General features: G+C 27.7%; 1 pseudogene; it reads left to right on the top strand.

Moving 5' to 3' along the window:
* Positions 1-871: 871 nt before the first annotated feature.
* On the top strand, positions 872-10,750 carry LOC115719944 (rhamnogalacturonan I rhamnosyltransferase 1-like; annotated as a pseudogene).
* The last annotated feature ends 462 nt before the right edge of the window (positions 10,751-11,212 follow it).

The following is an 11,212-nucleotide window of genomic DNA, read 5'->3' as shown; positions in this document are numbered from 1 at the left end:
TTTAGGAGCCTATGGAGCTCATGGAGCCATTCAATCGGCTCCACCCCTTTTTTTTTTTCCAGCTCCACTTTCCTTTGCTGGAGCTCATGGAGCCATTCAATCGGCTCCACTCTTCTTTTTTTTTTTTTTTTTTTTAGCTCCATTTTCTTTCTTTCAGCTCCATTTTTTTTTCTTTCAGCTCCATTTTAGGAGCCTATGGAGCCATTTGACCCCTTTGTGGGAGCTTATGGAGCCATTTGCTCATTTGTTGGAGCTCATGAAGCTACACATATTGCTTTTTTTTTTTTTACACATGTTTATACCAAGAATACATAGAGGAGGTTGATGCCTCAATAGAATTCTTGTATACCCAAAACAAGCCAAAAAAATAAAATAAAATACTCTCTCTCTCTCTCTCTCTCTCTCTCTCTCTCTCTCTCTCTCTCTCTCTCTCTCTCTCTCTCTCTTTTAAAAAAATTAAATTCATTTAGCTTAGTTAAATTAAATTAGGTTTATTCCAATCCAACTTAACACGATTAGATTTTTCCAATTTGATTTAAATCAAATTTAGTTTACATCTAATTTTTGTAATTAAATTAGTTTTTATCTAATTTATTTTAATTAACTAGCCTAATTACTTTATCAAGTGAATTTAACTTAGCATTTTTTTTTTATTATTATTCTTATTATTTCACTTCTTTTGTTTGTGTCCAAAAATGCTTAAAAATATTGGTGGTATTCTACATGTCTACACTCGGCAGTACCGATATATGCGGGTGTGAAGTCCAGGCGCGCGGGGATTAATTTTTCTACAAGTTCATCATAACATTATAAAGTTATGATAAACTTGGGGGGCAAATGTTATCTCTCAAAAAATCTAAAATAATTGTGCATGGATTTTTACTCTAGATATGGAGGTCCAACAAGGTGGAGCTTTTTAGCCAAAGAGGAGTTCATGGGTTATGGAGGAGCTTATTGGCCAAAGAGGAGCTCATTTGCCAAAGAGGAGCTCATTTGCCATGGAGGAGCTCATGGGCCAAAGAGGAGCTCATGGACTAAGGAGGAGCTCATTTGCCAAAGAGGAGCTCATGGGCCAAGGAAGAGATCATTGGCCATGGAGGAGCACATTGGCCAAGGAGGAGCATTTGGGCGCACTAAGCTCCCGACTCCGTCAGGTGCTAAGGTGCAAAGAACTCCTCAGCTGTCAAATTATCTCAAGGACCTGATGGGCACGAACCGACCCAATTAGCTCCCCTTAGGTACCCATGACCATCCGAGTCCGCTAAATACGAGGGACGCGTGCTGTTAGAGCTGCTCCGAAAATATAGTCAAAAAAATGATAAGTGAATAGATATTTATTTTTAAATAACTATTTTATTATTATTTTGTATCTTGAACCTAACCTAACTATAGTTATGGGAGGGCATACCTATGTTTAAGGGATTTTAAATCCTAGATGAACATCTATATAAGGGAGGTGAAATCACTTGTAAAGGGACCCTGAAATTGATACTCACAAGATCATACTCTTGAACTCCCTCTCTCAAATTCTAAAAACTCACTTGATGAGTGAACTCTTGGAGAACTCTCCTCAAGCATTGAGATAAATAACACTCCAAGTGGACTAGCCTATTACCGCTGAAAGGGGGTGAGCCACTATAAATTCTTGTGTTTGTTTTTGGTGAATTTCTTTTTGCAAACCGGTTTACTTTGATTAACTATTGCTTGTGTTCATCTTGCTCGTTTTACGATCTTCTTAGATCCGTTGACGAAAAACCGCGTCAACACAAGTAACCTAAAGTATTTTTATTTAAATTACTTAAGAGATATAGTACTGGTATCAATATTGTTGTAATAAATTAAGTATTACATGTAAGTTTTATTATAATAATTTAAATGCCTAGTCTAAGTGCCACAAATTTTTTTCTTACATAAGGATGGATACAAAAATTGATTTAATCAAACTATTTCCGAGCCAAAACAAAGATTGAATTCAGTTTTATTTAAAGGCAAAATTGTTATATTATTTATAATAATATAATATATAGATTAAATATGTGTAATAAACTAATAATATGTAACATATGACTATATTAGTTGTCATCTTTTTGTAATATTTGGGGAGTTGTTACTATGAGTAACCTCCACCATTATCACCAACATTAAGAGTGTAAAAGATGTTACACACCTTTATTTGAAATTCTTAATGCTATATGAGTTATGGTGTGTGTAAGAGTTACATTTGAGTCCATAACATCTATAGGGGTTATGAGTTTGAATTTCAAATGGTGATATCCTAAACACTATATAAAGAGGTCTAAGGTGCTCATTTTAGAGATGAAGTTTTCTATCAAGAAAGCACTTTGCTAGAAAACCCTAAAAGGCTTGATAATTCCCAAAGCTATTTCCTAGAGAGTTCCCTTAGTGCTTAGAGATAGGGGGAAATAAGCTTTTGGACAAAGGTGTAATACCTTGTTCAAGTCATGGTGATCCCCACTAATCTACACTCAAGGTTGTGAGTGAGTGTTTATACATATATATTATTCTCTTATTATATACACATATTTTATATTACATGTGTTCTTATCTTCTTCTATATTTCTTATATATAATATATATAGTGTATATATATTGTATATTATGTTATTGTAATATTTATTTAATCTCTTTGTTGGTCCTTGTATTGTATTACAATAGAGTTGTAATATTTTGATTTTCTTCCATTGTTATAAAATCTCTAACAATCAAAAGCTTATCCCTTTTCAATGGAAGAGGTGATAAATCAAGATTGTGAGAATACAAGGATAAGAGATTTTATGTGAAAGCCATTCATGGGTGAGCATGATGGTGAATATTATGTGATTTACTATTTTATATGAGTAATATATAATATATATATATGAGTTATATATATGTGACATATATGTGATTATGTGTTTGTATCATATTAATATATATATATATATAGTAGTATATAATATGATATTTAAATTTTATATCATGTTATTATATGTATATATGTGAGATATATAATATATAATATGTATGTATGAGTAATATATATTATATATATGTAGAGCATGTGATATAATATATATTAGTGAGATTAAATATGTAGAAATAATTACTTCTATGTATTTATGTGAGACATGCATATATAATATATGTTATATATGTGTATATAATATATATCATGTATATTAATGTGTATATATATGTTATATATGTATGAGGTATGTAACATATATAGTTGTGTAATAAATATATATATTATGTGTATATGATATGTATATTATAGTATATATGTTATATATATATATAAGATGTGTAACATATATATTGTGAATTTAATATTGATATTATGTGTATGTTACATATGAGATGTTGATTAGTAACATACATATTATCTTAATATATGAGTTACATAGAATGATAATAATGTTGATAGTAATAAAATAGTGTTTATTATTATTGTGAGAATTATTATCATCTATTTTGTGAATAAAGAATATTTTAAATTCTTTTTCAATTTGGTGGTGAACATCTCACTTTATGAGATAATAAAAGATGGCTTTTGAGAAGTTACATCTTTTATTGGATTATAAGAGATAATCATCTCATATTATGAGATAAGAAAAGTGAACTATATGAGAGTTACACTTATGAGAATTGTCTTGTCATAGCAAGAACAATAGATTAAAAGGGGATCCAAACTTGTGAAATGAGCCATAAATTAGAAGAGCAATTTTGGACTCAGAAGTAAATGAATCAATGTGGATTCAAAAAAAATAGTGAAGCAATTTGGAATCTTAAATAATCAAAGTTGTGAACAAAATTGATGAGAATTTTGTTAACTTTGGTATAATTTTGGGCTAATCTCAATGAGGAGATAGCTTTAAAATTATGGTAAAAATAATCACATTATTTTATGAGTAGTAATGTGAGTTTGACATTTTAGATTTATTGAGAAAACTAAAAATGTCAAATGATATTTTTTAAGGTGACCTTAAAAAGTCATTTCAAGAGGAAATACACAAAAGTAATATTTTATATACACTTTATGCTAGAAATGTGGGGGTGAGCCACAAATTTAATCAAAATGTGTTGAGACATTGCTGATTAATTTATTTGATTTTGAATTCAAATTCTAAATCAAGTTTGGCTATGTGCATAAGTGAAAATATTGATATATTTGGTGTCAAATTTTGGTAAAAATAATTTCAAGAAGGAAATTAATTTTAAGAAAAAATATAGAGACAAAGTGGTTTTCTATATTTTAAAATCAAGATATTGTCTTGATAATGAAATGTGAAAGTATGGGGGTGTATACTCCAATATGAGAAAGTTTAGACATACTTGGTGTCTAAAAATAAAATATGAGAATTTAGACATATTTGGTCTCTAAAATAGTGTAATTTTGATATGCTTGGTCTCAAAATCATTGAGAATTTGAGTTGTGTGAAAATTAATCTTTTATGATTTAATTTTCAAAGCTTAAGTACTTAAGGAGAAAAGTGGTCACAAAGTGAACACTATATTTTGGCATGCATGATTCACATGGAATCAATAGTGAGAGGTTATAACAAATCGCTTAATCTCCGTACAAGATTAAAGCATGAATTTTCGAGGGATGTGATCTAAACTCCCTTAGTGTTTCTCTCATCGATGGTAAACTATCTTAACACTAGTAAACATCTAGTCTTAAGTTCAATAGGTAATAACAAGTCAATAGAGTGAATATGGTACTCAATTGTCCCACCTATGAATGAGTACATGTTGTGAAAATTGAGGGTTAAAATCGAAAGGTTTTTTAATGGAGCTTAAGCTTAAGAAAACTCACTTAAGCTTAAGAAGTGTCTAAAGAGTGGCGAGACGCTAAAACTCCACCTATATGGACTAGAGGTGGTGCCGCCTCTTATGAGAATTGGGAGTTATTCTCTAGAGAGTCCATGAATTGGAATTTTGCACATGGCCATTAACGGTGCAAGAGCGAGACATGCAGTCTCAAGTGAGCATTAGCGAGGGTGTGTGTGTTATCACCGGTTTGTATTAAAGGAATAATGGTTCAATGCTACGGCAACCAAAATTTCATCAAACTTTGTGGTAACTACACTAAGGTAAAATTCAAGTCGAAAGACATTTTACTTAATGCACCTAAGCAAGATTTCTTTAGAAGTGTGTATTTAGTCAATCAAAGTGGGGGAATGTTATATTTTGATATAATATTTTTGATTGATTAAATAAATGTTACAAATGTTACAAGTTTATTACGAAAGAGATAATATTTAATCTAGTGGGGGATTGTTATATTATTTATAATACTATAATATATAGATTAAATATGTGTAATAAACTAATAATATGTAACATATGACTATATTAGTTGTCATCTTTTTGTAACATTTGGGGAGTTGTTACTATGAGTAACCTCCACCATTATCACCAACATTAAGAGTGTAAAAGATGTTACACACCTTTATTTGAAATTCTTAATGCTATAGGAGTTATGGTGTGTGTAAGAGTTACATTTGAGTCCATAACATCTATAGGGGTTATGAGTTTGAATTTCAAATGGTGATATCCTAAACACTATATAAAGAGGTCTAAGGTGCTCATTTTAGAGATGAAGTTTTCTATCAAGAAAGCACTTTGCTAGAAAACCCTAAAAGGCTTGATAATTTCCAAAGCTATTTCCTAGAGAGTTCCCTTAGTGCTTAGAGATAGGGGGAAATAAGCTTTTGGACAAAGGTGTAATACCTTGTTCAAGTCATGGTGATCCCCACTAATCTACACTCAAGGTTGTGAGTGAGTGTTTATACATATATATTATTCTCTTATTATATACACATATTTTATATTACATGTGTTCTTATCTTCTTCTATATTTCTTATATATAATATATATAGTGTATATATATTGTATATTATGTTATTGTAATATTTATTTAATCTCTTTGTTAGTCCTTGTATTGTATTATAATAAAGTTATAATATTTTGATTTTCTTCCATTGTTATAAAATCTCTAACAAAAATACGAGTAGTATCAAAAAATTTCCAATGTTAACTTTTAGTAATAGACGAGATGACTTGATAAGTAAACTTGTCATATATTTAAACGAAGTATTAAAAATAACTACATTACAGTAAGTTATTGGTGATACACAAACTATTGCTACTTGAAGTATAACAAGTAATAAGAAATGAGCATTATTGTTTAAAAAATGATTGATAAAATTATTTGAAAATGGTGAAACTCAATATAAACTTTCACAAGTATAAGTGAAATAAATAAGTTACTTGCGAGCAAATAAGGTTAAGTAAATAAACTGTTCAAAAAGAGTAACAAAATATTTAAAAGTACACTTGGCCTTCCAATCGGACAAAGTTTTTTAAAATAAATTTAAAATATAAACAAAATAAAATATGATTAGCTACCTAATCATATAAATTATCTCGCTCAAAAGCTAGTATTATAAATATATATACATATGAGTGACTACTCAATGGTTACATTTTTGTTGATTTGTAATAGCAAGTTATCAACACGTAAAAATTCATTTTTTAAAATTAAATTAACTATATAATTAACTATTTTTTAAATAATTAATTTTTAATTTGAATATTTAATAAGACTCTCTTTAACAATTAATATTAATCATTTTATTTTGTATTTAAGTTTCTATTATAATTTTTTTTAACAATTAAGCCATTTAATTATAATATCTACAATAAAACTCTGTTATTTTATAAAATTTAAACTTTCACCCTTTCTAAAATATATTTTTGCATAATTAATCACAAAATCTAAGAACAGTGCAAAATACTAGAATATGAGAATTCATGATTTATACATCATATCTAAACCCCCATTTTATCTAAATATCGTTTTGGACACAACTTAAAAATAAACTAACAATTTCATATATGTATATTTTTATCAGTAACACATATTCGAGATCAATAACCAGTAAATGATGTACTACCTTTGTTGATGATACATAGTCAAAATCAATAATTAATAATAATCAATAACATCGGTTGCTAAGTTTATAAAGAACACATGTTTAAGATCCATAACCAATAATAATTAATATTTTTAAGTTTCAATTATACATATTCAATATCAATAACCAATAACAATTATTGACTTTCAAACTTTTTCAATAACACGTATTCAAGATCAATAACCGATAACAGTTAGTAACTTTCAAATCTTTCAATAATATATATTCAAGATCAATAATCAAAACGATCAATAATTTTTAAACTTTTGTAATTTTTTCATTTTTTATGATTCATCTCCGATCAAATGATATATATACAATATATTAATAATTTAGAACTATGAAGAAAAAATGATAAAGTAACTTCCTCTCTTAGAAAGAAGAATTACATGACAGAGAATGGAATAAAGTACAAATATGTCGAGTGCCGTAAAAAAATTATCTTTAATTTTATAATTGCTATTAGATTTTATTTTATTTTTTTAGAAAAAAAAATTAAATCACTTGAACCAATCTTGGACTTGCACACTTATTCAACACTTAAAGTATTGATAATAATATTGAGTGTAGAATATTAAATAAGTTATTCTTACTATTTTTTATTAATTAAGGTTATGTGTGATTTTTAAATTATAAGTGGTTTTATTATAAATATTTTAATAATTTAAGTCTAAAAAATTAATTTTTAAAAGATTATTATTGAGTAACAAATTGTAACAAATTAATTAATGATTATTAGTAATTTAATTTTAAATATAATTAATTTTAATTAAAATTTTATAATGAAATAAATTTTCAAGTTAGTATCAGGTTATAAGTTATTTATTTATTTATTTTAATTTTTAAATTAATCACAACTATTCAATAGTGATCTAATGGCTAAAAATAAATGTAACCATGTTTATATATATATATAAACAACTTAGTAAAATTTTCTTAATTTTGAGAGGATTGGGACTTGTTTTGCTCTGCATCTCTTCCTGATCCAACTGTTGAAACCTTACCACATGTTGATATTAGGCCATACTACTTTGGTGGTCGAGCAAAAGACCCTACAGAGCAGTATGAATATGTTAATAGCGTTACTAATAATGAATGGTCTTACTTTGTTACTAATAATTTTCTTATACTTATAAGAGTTATTCCATTACTTTAAAATTTTGTAATTATATATGTTTTTCGAATATAAATTAAAAGATCATTTGTAGGTATTGTTTTTCAACAAGAATCAAAGTGTGACCTTTGACACTAAAATTATAGGTATTGTATATTTTTCACGACCTAGGCTCAGGACATAACAAGAACTCAACATAATTACTAAATTTGTTTTTATATGTTAAATAATATTAGATATATATATATATATACTAGCAAAAAATTACGTGCGAGGCACGTATACTAAATTTTATGCTAGTTTTTTTCTATGTTATTTGAAAGTGATACAATTAAAAATTAAAGAAAAAATATTATTAATTATTAGGTGAGATTATTATTATGTGTATAGGAAGAAATCACAAATTAATTAATCTTATGATTTTAACTTTAATCAAATAGGGTTCCAGATATATGAACAATAAATAATCACGTAAAAATAAAAAATAATTATTTGGATAAAGAATTCAATATATGTACAGTTATATATATATGAATCACATTAATCAAAAATAATTATTCAATATATGAACAATATTTTGTCACGCTATATGTTTCCCAATAAAGAAATCCACCTCCTCATAGTCAAAAATAAATAATACATGTAATACAGATCTTTGTAATAGAGTACCTAAAAGAAACAAAATTTCAGTTACCATAATCAGAATAGGTTTAAGTGAACTAAATAATGACTAAGAAGATCTAAATTACAAAATGAAAATAACATGTCTATATGAGTATGATTTTTTTGTTATATGAGCATGATTGATTTAAGAGAAAATAGATAAATCTATAAACATATAAATATACTTAATATCAATTTTGACAAAGAAACAATTCAATTATAAACAATTCTAAATATCAGCTTGACAATTTCAACACACTAATTACTCATTAAATAACCATAATGTATACATCATGATAATTTTATTTTATTTGATATCAAATGATAGAGATTATTGAGGTTTTCAGCCATGGAAAATACACTATGATCAAAAAGTAATGCTCATTAATTGTATATTTCAAAGAAACCTAAATTTTCATGAATGTACCCAATAAGATATAAACAATAAAGTTGTAAATTAAAAAAAAAAGTAGCAAAATTTCAGTTAATATAAGAAATAGAACAAATTGAAGATTTATACAATACTGAAATTCGAACTTTTAGAGGCCATTAGCGAAGGGGCGAAACTCGTTAGATCCCCTAGTAGAACACTACCTTAATGGTCTGAACACAAAAATTGTAGAAATCAAAATATGAATAAATTAGCATCATCAACAAAAGAAAAATTAAAAGGAAAAGACTTAATAATTACGTGACAAATAATTATTAATTGAATTAAAAAGTTAAGATTATAAGATTAATTCAAATTATTGTTCATATATTGATTAATCCCATTAATAAAAAATAATTCAATATATGAACCCTATTTAATTAAAAATTTAATCAAATAGAGTTCATATATTGAATTATTTTTTATTAATGAAATTAATCAATATATGAACAATAATTTAAATTAATCTTAATCAAATAGATGGCAGTATAAATAACTTCAGACTTGTAGCATTAAACAATCAAAGCCTAAATGAGTCAGAGAATAGGAACCAACTTATTTACCAGAAAATGAACCACTTAACAAGCTCATTTTGATACATTCAGAATAATCTTACGTATTCTACAACCTAATAATAAGTGTGTTTTTCGATTTTCTTGTGAATTGTGTAATAGTACAATTTTAATATATGTGAGTATTGGACCATTTCGAGAATTTGGTACGTAGATCATAAGAAGCACTAACTAATTCACATTTGTGTGTGTGTACTGTATACATGTATGATTTGTAGGTAGTTCCGAGATTGCAAAAATATGGAGTAATTCATTTCACTAAAAGTGATTCAAGGCTTGCCAACAATGGGATTCCTTTAGAACTTCAAAAGCTGCGGTGTAGAGTAAATTACAGAGCTTTGAAATTTACTCCCAAAATAGAAGAGACTGGCAAGAAGATCGTAGAGTTTTTGAGAAGAAACGGCCCATTCGTAGTTCTTCACCTCAGATATGAAATGGATATGTTGGCCTTCTCAGGTTGCTCTGAAGGTTGCAACACTAATTAAATTGAAGAATTGACAAAACTCAGGTAATCATATATGTTTATATATCTTTACTTCAATACACATTATTTGTCTATTACCAAATCAATGTGTCATATTAATTAGTTCAAAATTTATCCGATAAAAATGATTAGTTTAGATTTGAGATAGATGTGATGCAAGTTGGATGACAAGATGAACTACATCTTTGCCCTTTTAGTACAGTGTAGTAGTTGTTGACCTACATAGTATATATATTGTAGATATGCGTATCCATGGTGGAAACAGAAAGAAATAGACTCTGTGAAGAAGCGAAAAATGGGTGAATGCCCATTAACTCCAGAGGAAACAGCACTAACATTGAGAGCATTGGACATTGATCCTGCTATGCAAATCTACATTGCTGCTGGTAACATCTATGAAGTTTGAGATTCTATGGTTCAGAATTAAGTGCCCTTTGAACAAAGGTTTTGCATTATATCATTATGATTTCTAAGTGAAATAATGCAACGATCAAAATTTCTGCAAAAAGCAGAGTATATAAAAATGGTTCAAACTTGGAATGAGTCTATAACAAGACAATACAAGCTAAACTCTCTTCATTGTATAATAGTTGTATATAACATGAAAGTCTTAAGAAGTTGCATATCATTTTTCTGTAGAAACCATGATGAATGCACACAATATTACACTATTGAATATGACTGTAGTAGTAGTCTATGATGATTTTTGAGTAAATGGGGGCAAACACTGTTGGGTTTTATGCCCTAAATAAAACTCATTTCAATATAATCAGATTTACTTATTAATATAGATCAGAAATAACATTTAATGTTGCATGGTTCACATGATTTATTTCATGATTATATGTACATAATGTATAAATTCATCTGAAACTCTTTTCACATACTTGATCCTGTTTATTGTGCCGTCAACACATTGGAAAGTAAACATGACTATGTGAATAAAGTTTCCTAGATTTATCAGA

Source organism: Cannabis sativa, chromosome X (assembly GCF_029168945.1).
Source record: "Cannabis sativa cultivar Pink pepper isolate KNU-18-1 chromosome X, ASM2916894v1, whole genome shotgun sequence".
In the NCBI taxonomy this organism is placed as follows: Eukaryota; Viridiplantae; Streptophyta; class Magnoliopsida; order Rosales; family Cannabaceae; genus Cannabis; species Cannabis sativa.
The sequence above is the reverse complement of the archived record's forward strand: the minus strand, read 5'-3'. Positions and strand labels throughout refer to the sequence as shown.